We start from the raw sequence: 12,766 nt of genomic DNA on the forward strand, positions 1-12,766 counted from the left end.
TGGGGATTTTTTTTTTTTTAATTCTTAAAAAATAAGTTACGTCTCTTTTTGCTTTGAAAATTATAGCTGTCTTGCACTGAAAGGAAAAAATTTCCTTAGATTAATCATAATTTATTATTAAAAGGTCTTAATAGAGGGGCGCCTGGGTGGCTCAGTGGGTTAAGCCTCTGCCTTTGGCTCAGGTCATGATCCCGGGGTCCTGGGATCAAGCCCCGCATCGGGCTCTCTGCTCACCAGGGTGTCTGCTTCCTCCTCTCTCTCTGCCTGCTTCTCTGCCTAGTTGTGATCTCTCTCTATCGAAAAAATAAATAAAATCTTTTAAAAAAAAAAGGTCTTAATAGAGCTTACCAATTTTCTATTGCCACTGTAAAAGATTACTGCATAGTGGTATAAACATGGATTTATTGTTTTATAGTTCAGTAGTTTAGAAGACTGACACAGGCCTCACTAAGCTAAAATTAAGGTGTTAGAAGGGCTGCATTCCTTCTGGAGGCTCTGGAGAAGAATCTGTTTCTTCTTCCATCTTCTGGGGGTTGCCCACATTCCTTGCCTCACAGCCTCCTTCCTCCTCCTTCGTAGCCTGCAACACAGCATTCCTCTGACCTGGCTTCTGTTGCCTCATCTTTCTCTGATCCTTCTCTCTTCCTCCCTCTTTCCCTTATAAGGACGTTTATGATCACATTGGATCTAGCTGGATAATCCAGGACACTCCACAGGTCTGGCAATAGGAGGTCCAAGACTTGTCTGGTGCCTCCACGACACCATTAACCAACCCCTCCTGTCTTGCCATGTACCTGCTTTGCAATGACTGTAAGCCTCAGGCATCATGCATGTGGTCTGGGCAAGAAGAATGAAGTAGAAGAGGCAGTACCAGAAAAGTGCAGTTTGTTTCATTTGCCAGAACAGAGACTTGGGAGCCAGCTCCACCTGCAAGGCAATCTGAGAAGGTACCTGAGCTCTGCTGCATCTCTAGAAAGGGAAGGAGAATGGAAATCAGTGTCAGAATGAGGGATAGCTGCACTAACCTCCAGCATGACTGCAACAGCTAAGTGAACTTAGCGAAGAAGTTCATCCAGTCACTGAAGAGCAGGTACTGCTAGCAGGTGCTAGAATGTCAGTGGACTACTTGCTACACGGGTTGTAGGATACCTGGTGACAGGTTAGGTGTGGCTTCCACTCTCCTCCACTCGGCAGGGCTCAGGCACAAGAGATGAGGTTGAACCCAGGGCAGACAGCTTCCCATTGGGGCAGCCCCCCTTTCTATTCCCTACGTGTGTGTAATCCCATGCTCGTACAGTCTCTTCAGGAGTCGATGCCAAGTCACATGCCTCCCGGTGCAGCTGCAGCTCATTAGTCAGAGATTTCACAATGCGTGCTTCTGTAAACCAGGTGCAACGTGAGCTCCTAACATTCCACATTTATCTTGCTTTGCTACATTCTGGAGAGCGGAATGGCAAGAAGGCAAATCTGAGGTCATATCCCCAGGCGTCCCTGGGTCTGATGTATGAGTTCATGCCAGCCGAAAACTCTTTTCTTGCAGGAACCGGGTACCTCAAAAATAGTGTCCCTTTCTCCCTCTTGGATTCGGTATCCGTTGAAGGAGATACAGAATCAGACAAATGAAGGTTAAACTGTCACCTTAATAAAGCTGATTGACGACATGGCAAAGTGGGTGCTGTCATACTTTTCCCAGACTTAATCCAGTAGTTACTGGTACAGTTGAACAACACAGGGCTTCCCAGTAGAATACAGGCCCATGAGAGGAAAGCTGACACACTCTGCAAAACACAGGTCTAGAAAGTGTGGAGGAAGGACTGAGCTATTTATTCTCCCCAACTCACACGTGGTTCTTCTCCGAGGCTCTCCTATCCCCCTGGGGGATAGTAAATGAAGGGTGGAGAGAGACTTGGTGATTCTCAGCTTTCCAGGAAATTTGAGGTTACCCAGAGAACAAATGAGCAGCCAGGTTAGAGAATCATTCTGGCCTCACTTAAATTACTGCATATGGAAACACAAGGAGTGGAGGTGACTGTTCTTCTCTATAGCTAGGAAAGTTCATTTTGTGTTTGTGTGTGTGTTTTTCTTTTTAATTAAACTTTATTTGGGGATAATGATAGATACACACACTATTGTAAAAAATAATATAAAGATCTCTCCAGTGGTAACATTTTGCAAAACTATAGTACAGTATCACAACCAGCATATTGACACTGATACAGTCCAAGTACAGATTATTCCAGCAAGGATCCTTCAGGTTGCCCTTTTATACCTACACTCTTTTCTTGCCCTCCACATTCCAGAAAGGTTCATTTTGATGTGCTCTGCTCTTTTTGTAAATGACCGATTTCCTCTGATATATTTTCCTTCCTTTTAATACAAAGCAAATAAAGATACCCGCTTTCAGGGCGCCTGGGTTGCTCAGTGGGTTAAAGCCTCTGCCTTTGGCTCTGGTCATGATCTCAGGGTCCTGGGATCGAGCCCTGGCATCAGGCTCTCTGCTCGGCAGGGAACCTGCTTGCCCCCCTCTCACTGCCTGCCTCTCTGCCTACTTGTGATTTCTATCAAATAAATAAATAAAATCTTTAAAAAAAAAAAAAAGATCTGCTTTCAATTTCTTTTTATCAGTAGGACTATCTTTAGGCAACAAAAAACTTACTGCCTCTAGGCTTGTGTTAATGCCCCTTTTTTTTTGCTTTTTTTTAAAATTTATTTTTTATTTATTTTCAGCATAACAGTATTCATTATTTTTGCACCACACCCCGTGCTCCATGCAATCCGTGCCCTCTCTAATACCTACCACCTGGTTCCCCCAACCTCCCACCCCCCGGCCACTTCAAACCCCTCAGATTGTTAATGCTCTTTTTGTTTGAGAGAATTACCGGGAGTCTTAAAATGGTTCTTTGGAGAAAGGTGTAGGTAGAAAAATGAGTTTTCATAAAATGCTCTTCAGACATTCTTCACTTAGTTTGTAAATACCATGATCAATATAGTTTTCATTTTTTCTGTGCTCAGCACAAAGCTGTAAAATCTTTAGAGCAGATTTTATTTTTTAGATGGCTATGGCAATGAACTGTCTCCCTCCTGCTTAGGTTTTCAAGAACCAAATAATTAGTATGCTTCTGACTGTCTCAGAAATGAAACCACAGCTAGAACTGTATTTGTTCTTTCGTGACCCTTCATGACAGACTTCAACTTCTCAGGACATATCGCTCACCTGGTTTACATCGTAAAATTTCTGGCATCATCTGAGAAGACTCCCAGAAATGCCCTTACCTCACCTGTTTTAGCACCCTGACCCTCCAGTTCTCCTGGTTTTGAAGGCTCCTTCTGGCCTCACTGTTATCCCTAGCTTGGAGGCCTCATCATCTGTCATTATTTGCAGCCATCTCAACTCTCTCATGTTCTTACTCTCCTATTCCACCTGTACTGTAACCCCCAACTAACAGTCGGCCTTCTCCATTCCTATAAGGAGGCAACTTGGCAAAGAACGTACCATATGGGGTTTTACATGGGACAAATTCCACCATGGGACAATAAATCCATGACCTCTAAACTCAGGTGAACCTCCAGTAGAGCTTAGGCAATCATTTTATTTGTTCTGGGCCATCTGCTTCTCTAAAATTCCCTCAACAAATTTTTCAAACACTTACAATTTTGTTCAGGCTGCCCATCTAACCTCCCCCTCAAGCTCAACAGCTTGTCTTAAATATAACAAGAGAATGTCAAGAAGACAGAGGTGCCAGGTTTATGGAATCTTGGAAGGTTTTATTGAATTTGTGATTCATGCCAGTGTTGTGCTATTTCAAACCCAGCACATGAGAATAAACTTTTGAAAAAAACATATATAATCAAAACCATCCCAAATTTACACTGATTATAACAGTGCTAAGAGTCTCCTTATGATTATCTATATTCTGTAAGTATTTGTAATACTCGGTGTCATTCAGAGTTTCTTTTTGCATATATGCACCAGTGTAATGTGCAGAGTTAGACTGGGCAGATTGAAGGAGTGAGGTTGTATTCTGCTGTATTTGCAGACGGAGTGAGGTTGTATTCTGCTCTGCTGTCAAAATTCTTCCTCCTAAGTTGACAACTGTGGACTTGAAGGTCATGTCTAGTAGCTTTATTTCTTACTGTGGGCTTCTGGTATGCTGTGAAGTTAGTACTACTCAGTCTTTGCACAACTGTCAGATCAGAATGCTTCTGGTTTGTCCTGGTGCTAGAGATGCTCTTTGAAATTTTTTGTGCCTTCTTCCCAGTAATCATCAGAACATCAAGATTACATGTGGCTACAATTAATTAACGTGGTAAAGGATGCATATTACGTCTTTTTTTGTTGAAGTGTAATTAATATACAAAGCTGTATTAGTTTCAGGTGTACAATATAATAACTCAATCCTATACATTTCTCAGCACTCATCAAGGCAAGTGTACTCATAATCCCCTTTGTCTATTTCACCTGTGAATTATGTCTTAGTTATAAGTCTATAAAGCATTCTCAAAATGACAAAAATACAACTATATTGGTATAAAACAACACCAGCCATAAATTTATGGAATCCCAGTAAATAAAAAGTAGCACTATGAGATGAAGGGAACTTGACTAAGTGGCACAGATAGTTTCAGAGTATCTAGAACGAAGCCTTGGAACTTTTTCATTGATTTCTAGATAAAGAGGCTCTTTTTCTATACTTTTTCCTTTTGCTCTCTCTCCTATAACTTTGCCCTTCCTTTTCCTTTTCTTCCTTTTCCTTCCTCTCTTCCTTTCTTCTTCTCTACCTTTTCTCCATAAGTAATCTAGGACTAGCATTAAATTTGTTAGGCATGGCATTTTCTCAGTACGTATGTCAAATTTTCTTTCTATTTAACATTTCATTTTATTTTTCAATTCCCCCCATATTACTGAAGCTTTTCAATGTTTAGATATTTCCCCTTGGTGGAAGAAGAGTTTTTCTTGTGATCCCTGATCAGTTTTATTTATTTAATATTTTTCCAATCAGTTTTATACCTTAGAAGAGCAGTAGCTCTGCTGTCTGGTTTCTGACAGTCTCTTTGAATAGCTGGGCTTGAAGTACAGAGATGGTCTCATTAGCCTTAGAATGAGGCTCTGGAGACTCCAAGAGGTGAAGAAGTTCTGGGAGCTTAGTCTCAATGCCAGTCATTTCCCTGGCAAAAACAAGGTTTGTGGCTCGAATAAAAGGAAACACCTACTCACCTGACACCTAGCTTTGCTCCTGAGGCAGGGCACATAACCAACAGGGAAATGTGAGATGTTCCTGACCTTGTAGGTATAAGAACAGCAGGCTGCTGCCTGGGGTGCTTGACAGTGCATCACATCACGACATTGTTGAGCCTGAAATGCTTCTGCTCACAGCACATTTACGGGTAAAAGTGTGAGGGCAGCAGGAGTAGCTGCAGTAGAAATAAGAGTGATTACGCTAACAACACACTGTGGAACATGACTCAGAACGTGGTCTCATGACAGGACTTTAAGGGGGATTTAGGTCTGAAACCCTGAGCATTCCAGGGAGAGGTTGGTCTTAGCTGAACAATTTGTCCAGGGGGACAGAATGTGGCAAGATTCTGGGAGTCTTGGCACAGCTATCATGAAGTATCTGAAGGAGGTATTGACAGATAGGAGTTGATTATGAGGCTCAGCACAGCTCTGGCTTTTACCAATCTCTGCATAAACTAATAATGAGGGTGAGCCATCTGCTGTTCTTCATGTTAAACCAAAATGATGACTAATGGCTTGGTGGACATATTGGTGGCTTCCTCTAGGAAGAGAGGAAGCCCTCTGGTGGGATCATCTCCATCATGCCTTTGCACTAGAGGTTGTACCAAATGGATAAAACTCTTTTAGAGATAAGGTTTCCTTTAGAATAGATTTTTTTTTTTAATTTCCCTTCCCAGCTAAAGTTCTCAGAAGTAATTGATCCCTTTGAACTGAACAAACTCATCTCTCTATTGAGAAACCTGTGGGGCTTTCACACTCTTAAGCCAGGAGTCGGTTATAATGGCGTGCAGTTGAAGAAAGAGAACGAATCTGGAGATTTAGATTTGGTGGTTAGCAGCATAGAGATGGTAGCTAAAGCCTCTGGAATAAAAAAAATACAGGGAGAGAGTTTAGAATAATAAGAAAAAAGAGGTAAGTATTGAATTGTGGAGGATGCCAATACTTACGGGGAGGTAAAGGAGGAAGATCGGCAATGGAAGCTGAGAAATAGTCATGAAAGGGTTAGGACAAAAGCCAGGGAGGAATGGTGTCCCAGCAGCCCAGGGAAAAGAGATTCATGGAAAACAAATGCTGCAGACATTAATTAAGGGGGAGAAATGTTTTGGAATTTTAAACTGAGAACTCCTTGCAATGTTCCAGTGAAGTGGAAGCGTGTGTTGACTTCTCTTTCGGGAATTCAACCATGGAGACACAGTGGGTAACTAGAGCTGAACTAGGAGGAACATTTTGGAATGGTTTTGTTTTTTCTTTTTCCCCCAAGAAGGTATAGAAGTGGAGCTTCAGAGTATAGTTTCAGAGTGTCTAAAACCAAGATAGGGGAAGACCTAGTAGGAAGAAAGTAGTTGAAGTTGAAAGATCAAAAGAGCAATGGGAGATGGAGAAAGTAATAAAGAATACAAGGGAAGGGTGGTCGCCAGATTCCAAGATGTTCCCCTATGAGCCCTGCTTCCCAGTATTCACACACTGGTGTCATTTCCTCCCAGGTTGTACCAGGGGTGGTCTTCATGACTGACTGAACACAACAAAAGTGATGTTGTATCACTTCTGAGATGAGGTCATAAAAGACACTGTAGCTTTCATCTTGGTGCGTGCGTTCTCTCTCTCTCTCTCTCTTATCATTAGCTCTGGGGGAGGCCGGCTCTCACTTCATAAGCAGTATTATGGAGAGACACATTTGGTGAGGGACTGAGGCTTCTTGCCAACAACCAAGTGCGGAGCTGGGAAGGGGATCCTCCAGCTCAGGTAAGCATTCATAGGACTGCAGCCCTGGCTGACATCTTGGCTGTAACCTCATGAGAAATTCTGAGGCAGAAACAATCAGCTAAGCTGCTCCCAGATTCCTCACCATTTGAAATGGTGTGAGATAATAAATATTTATTGTTTTAAGATGCTAAGTCTCAAGTAATTTGCTATGCAGTGTCAGGGAAGAAAAAGTGTTCCTCAACACTGTGAAGGTCTCTGGCTGGGTCTGAAAATTAAACTAACAAAGACAGATTAGTAGGAGAAAAACATGCAAATTGAATACGTTTTATGTGACACGGGAGCCTTCATAAGGAAATGAAGACCCAAAGGAACAGACCCAAGTACTTTTATGCTAGGTTTGAAGAGTACATTGTTGTGGAGGAATATAATAGAGGAATATATAATATATAATAGGAATAAAATATAATAGGAATAAAATAGGCCTGTTTAAGTCAATTCTTCTTGGTGTCCTTTTATCCTGGAGATAATGATGCTCTTTCCACCATATATAGGGAGGAACCTGAGGGTTTTATGACCCAATTCAAGGCAGAAGTGTAGAAGAAAGGTCAGAGTGATCTTTTTGCTTCTGTTTGTTTTCTTAAATTCCTTCAGTTAAAATTTTCAATATTCATATTTTGGGATAGCATGTTCTGAACCCTACCAGCATAAATAGATAAATAATACAGTAGGGAGTAGCTTTGGGCAGAAGGATGTTCTCCTCCTAAGAATTTATCAAGTCCAGTCGTTTTTACAAGTTCTTGTTCATTAAGCTTATTCTTTATTGCTTATGTTTGGTATCTTGAAATATTTCAAATTCTAACTTACAATTAAACTTTAATCATTTTCATTGCTGAAAAAAAAAGCCCAAAACAAAAAAACCTGCATCAGAATCTCCTACTTTTTGTAACATCCCACTCAAAGTTGTCTATAATACCTCGTAGTTGATATCCATTTAATGACTCATTTGATAAATATTTATTATGTGACATTGCTGTAAACTTTAGAGAAGGCAGTGTTGCTTTTAAAGTAAGTAGTAGAGTGACAGGTGAGCTATTTGCTACTATATCCAAATTACCCACCCATACTGAACAAAGGAGTATGGGTATCAAGCATAAAAGCATGAACAAATGTCCAAAAAGTGTATACGAGAAGTCAGTGATCCAGGAAGAAAAAAATGACACCTACAAAGAACCCATGCACGCATGAAGAACAATCTGAGAATATATCAAAGTCATGTTCAAAGCAAAAATCGTGTTTGCATGATCAACAGTGGAGTATCAGGTAAGACAAATGATACCCTTGATCATAGAACAATGAGAAATTCTTCCAGCAAGCGGGTGTAACTGCCAAATGCGATCATATAAAAGAAGTATGAAGGGAAAACTAATTTGGGGGATAAAACCAGGTGGAACTGAAGCTGATTCTTGAAGTTCTGCCTCAGGTCATCCAAGAGAGTTGTTGTCCTCGTTCTGCCCATTTATGACAAGTATAAGATGCATGCATAAAAATTATTCTGTTGGTAGATGTGACTTATTGCCTAATAAACTAGTAAATTTGCAGTCATTTCCATTATTTATCTCAGAACTTTAATATTCATTTAGGAAGGACTTCTCTGCAAACCATTGTTCCAAGTTTAAAATGCCAAATATGCCTCAAAGAAATGAAAGACAGTGGCTTTATTTCTTAACGAGTTTTTTGTTTTGTTTTTGTTTTTTTTTATCACTATCTCTTCTCCTTTGTTGTACTTGGGTTTCACTAGGTTGGAGCAGGCTGGATGACAGTGAGAGCCTGGAGCTTGACAAGGTCATGACCCTGGCCAAAGGTGGCAAAAGTAATCAGGCCCGCTGTCAGACCAGAGAAGGGGCTAATGAGGTGGACATGGGTTTCATGGTTTCCCATTAATACTTTGTGGGAAAAATCAAGTACTTGGAAGAAGAAGACCTTGATTTAAATCCTGATTTTACTATTTAGTAGCTGTGTGATACTGAGCAAGAGACACCTCTCTGAATCGCAATGTCTCCTCCACAAAGTAGAGCTAAAAAAAAAAAAAAAAAAAAAAACAAAAACAAAAACAAAACCCTGCCATTATTACAGTCAATTTTTTTTCTTAAAAGTCAAATAGGCTTTTTTTTTTTTTTAAGATTTTATTTTTGTTCATTTGACAGAGAAAGATACAGTGAAAAAGGGGACACAAGTACAGGGAGTGGTAGAGGGAGAAGCAGGCTTCCCACTGAGCAGGGAGCCCAATGTGGGACTGGATCCAAGGACCCCAGGATCATGACCTGAGGCAGACACTTAATGGCTAAGTCACCCAGGCGCCCCAAAAGTCAAATAGCCTTATATCAAATATATGTAAAGCTATTTTTAAAGCTATAAGCATATTATTATTTTTATTGTTGATACTGTTAACTTTTCTTCTTACCTTAAATTTTTATTTTCTTGACAAGAGCTCAGATGGTCTTTAAGTCTTGAGTGCAACTTGAGAAAGGCTAATAGCTAATGCTGAAAAAAAGAAAACAAAACCACTATCTTTTAAACAATATTATTAACACATTTGAAATTAATTTTTCAGTGAAAAAATAATGCCTGCAAGTCTACATTACTGGAAAATATTGAATACTTCTACGAGATTACAAGGACTTTGTATTTAGCACTCTAGAACAAGCTCTATTTTCCCAACACCAAAAAGCTAACCTAGGGTTGCCTGGTGGCTCAGTCAGTTAAGTGTCTGACTCTTGATCTCAGCTCAGGTCTTGATCTCAGGGTCCTGAGTTCAAGCCCTGCATTGAGCTACACAGTGGGTGTGGAGCCTTCTTAAACAAAGGGGGAAAAAAAAAAAGAAAGCTAACCTATTAGCATTTGCTACTGCAAATACTTGTCACAAAAACAAAACAATGGAAATTTAATTTATTGATTTTGTAAAAGGTGAATTCCTAGGATATCAAAAGAATTTTTTCTAATTATAAACATAGCATCTTCATTGTAGAAAATTTGGAAACTGCATGTAAATATAAAGAAAAAAATTATTAGAACTCATAATCACATTACTCAAAGGTAGTCACTGTTAACATTTTTGTATAGTTTTTCCAATTCTCTCCCTCTTTTTGGCTTTTTCCCTCATATTTTCAATATAAGCAGTACTATAGCATTAAATAATCTTTCAAAACATGATTTTTATTATAGTCTAAAGTTGATTTTTTGTATGTAAAATTTAAGTTATTTTTTAGATCTAAAATCTAAAAAACCTTTTTTTTTTAAAAAATCTGAATCTGTTTCAAAGGTAAATCTTTTTTTTCCCAATTATTTTCCTAAGGACCTAGGTTCAAAACCTTGCATTACTCTGAACTCCTTTGCTTTTTTCCTTGTGGGAAGTCATCTGAAATGACTTGATTCTGAATCAAATCTGAATTCTATCAATGAATCCTAAAAATTCTTTCCTTTCTATCCGACTATCTTCAGCCTAGGCCAGACTCTTGTTTCTCCTCTGCTCTTGACTATTGAAGTAGTTTTCTTACTGTTCTCCTTCTTTCTAGTCTTTTTTCTCTATGATTCATTTTACAAATCTCTTTAACGCATCATTACACTGCTCAAAAAGATGACTATTTCTACACTCTAGCAGAAATTGCAAAGTGGAGCTCCAAGGCTGGATATAGTCAAAATATATTTGTGTTATTTCTTCACTGTGTTTTGAACATTGTTTTTTTTAATTAGTTGGAATCCTTTAGGTTGGTCATATGCTTCACTGATTTATGTTACTTGCCTGGCTTCTAGGTTCTCAAGGAAAGCTGAGCCAATTTTGCATTGTTTAACTCCAGGGGACACTGTGTACATAGCACCCCCTGCAGTTGTGCAGTGCACAACTCTACCCCGTGGAGTCACAGTTCTACCCCGTGCCTGGCTGAAACCTCTGGGTGTTTTACATTCTACACTCTAGTCTACACAATATGGCAAAGAAAACTGATGTCTTGTCCAACCCTGTCCACAACAATGACTAATCAAGCCCATCCTGTACCAAAGCCTAGAAAAGGCTGACATTTCTAAAAACATTGCACTCTGAGTCTTAAAAAATAGGAATATTCTAAAAAGCCTTGAATTCTAAGATAAGCCATAAAGTTGTGTTTTATTCCAAAGACAGAAACATTTTGTTTTTCTTTTTTATCAAAATGAACCCAAAAGTTATCCAATCAGAATTACTGACTACCATAGAACAAACTGAGTTATCGCCTGACCTTGTGGGTTTTTATTCAAAGACTTCTATTTTCTTGATTAGGTGAGCCAGTTCTGCACTAACTTGTCTCCTTTGCAAATACAAGTTAAGACTCTACTCAGTTCTTGAATTTGTGTCTGAGATTTGCAGAATAAAGTTTCTTTAATCCGAATTCTAAACTCTTTACCGTGTGGATACTACCTCCCCGAAGTTTTCTCTTTTGCATAAAAATTCAAACAGACTAATTGACAAACCGACTAATTTCCCCCTTAGCATAAACTTAGTGCTTTTGTTGCTTTTTTTCCTTCCCCTGATCCTTCGTTCCCCTTTTCCTCTCTTCTAATCTATGTCACTTCTGTTCAAGGCCATTTTAATCCCACTGCCCTTGCAAAGCAGACTTGCCACCTTAGTTTCCATCTGTTTTTCTCAGAACTCTTTCTGCCCTTATTGTTTACCTTTTCATTTCTTTGACACTATGTGAATCCCTTTGTTTGTGCATTTTTATAAATTAGTTTTTATATTTTTTTATTATAAAAGTAAAACTTGATCAATTTAAAATATGGAAAACATAAAGGAGTAAAATGAAATGAAACACTTGTCATAAAACAATAAATACAAAAGAAAAAAAACCCAAGTTGAGTATTTGTATAATCTTGGGATAGGGAAGGACCATCTAGTCTGGTGCCATAAATATAAACTTTGAATTTAGAAACAATAATTTGCCTTTATAAAAGTGTTACCTTTCTACATGATATTTGTTCCATGAAGTAAAATGTCGTTTCTTTTTAGTTAGGTGAGTTTTGATTTCAGAGGAGACTCCTCTCCTTGAACAGAGGAAAAAAATGGACAGCCTCTCCAGACCTTGATTCATAGCAGCACATATCTCGTAAAGCACTTGTTCTGTTGTCCAGATAGAGCAAAAGGTGTAGAAAGTTGACACTTAACAATAGAAACTGTTCTTATCACCTAAGCCTTTGGTTCTAGATAGAGTTCGAACAGTTCCAGCAAGAAAATAACAGAAAATTTGTGATTTCTGGAAACAAAATTACTAAACAGCAAATGGAAGTTAACCACTATTTTTTTAGTCTTAGAGCTAGAGAAGTTATTGAACTAGTCATTAATACTTTCTACATCTGAAGAAATCTACCTTATTTTCCAAAAGCCAAAAGAAGGAGTTATTTTTCCCCCAAGGAAAATATAGTAAAATCTCTAAGTAATGAGTAACAACCATGTGTTGCTGGTCTGGGTTCCAGTCTTCTGAGTGGGTGAAGTCTGAGTACAGCTTGGGAAGTTTCCTGTCTCCATAATCTCTATGCATGTTCTCTATCCCTCACCTCAGATGACTTTTGGGGTTCTCATCTTTTTTTTTCTTTTCAGTGTTCTAGAATTCATTGTTTATGCACCACACCCAGTGCTCCATGGAATATGTGCCCTCCATAATAACCACCATCAGGCTTACCCAACCCCTCACCCCCTTCCCTCCAAAACTCTCAGTTTGTTTCTCAGAGTCCACAGTCTCTCGTGGTTTTTCTCTCCCTACAATTTCCAACAACTCACTTCTCTTCTCCATCTCCCCATGT

At 39.2% G+C, this 12,766-nt stretch overlaps 1 protein-coding gene across 1 annotated transcript in view; it reads right to left on the reverse strand.

Moving 5' to 3' along the window:
• AMN1 (antagonist of mitotic exit network 1 homolog) overlaps positions 1-12,531 on the reverse strand; it is a 122,293-nt gene extending 109,762 nt beyond the window's left edge. Inside the window, exons 1-3 of the mRNA XM_032347719.1 lie at positions 12,415-12,531; positions 11,927-12,086; positions 9,402-9,481 (exon numbers count right to left, since the gene is read on the reverse strand). The gene's annotated coding sequence lies outside the window, so the exon portion shown is untranslated. The remainder of the gene's footprint in view (positions 1-9,401; positions 9,482-11,926; positions 12,087-12,414) is intronic.
• Between the last annotated feature and the right edge of the window lie 235 nt (positions 12,532-12,766).

Source organism: Mustela erminea, chromosome 6 (genome assembly GCF_009829155.1).
Source record: "Mustela erminea isolate mMusErm1 chromosome 6, mMusErm1.Pri, whole genome shotgun sequence".
NCBI classification, from domain to species: domain Eukaryota; kingdom Metazoa; phylum Chordata; class Mammalia; order Carnivora; family Mustelidae; genus Mustela; species Mustela erminea.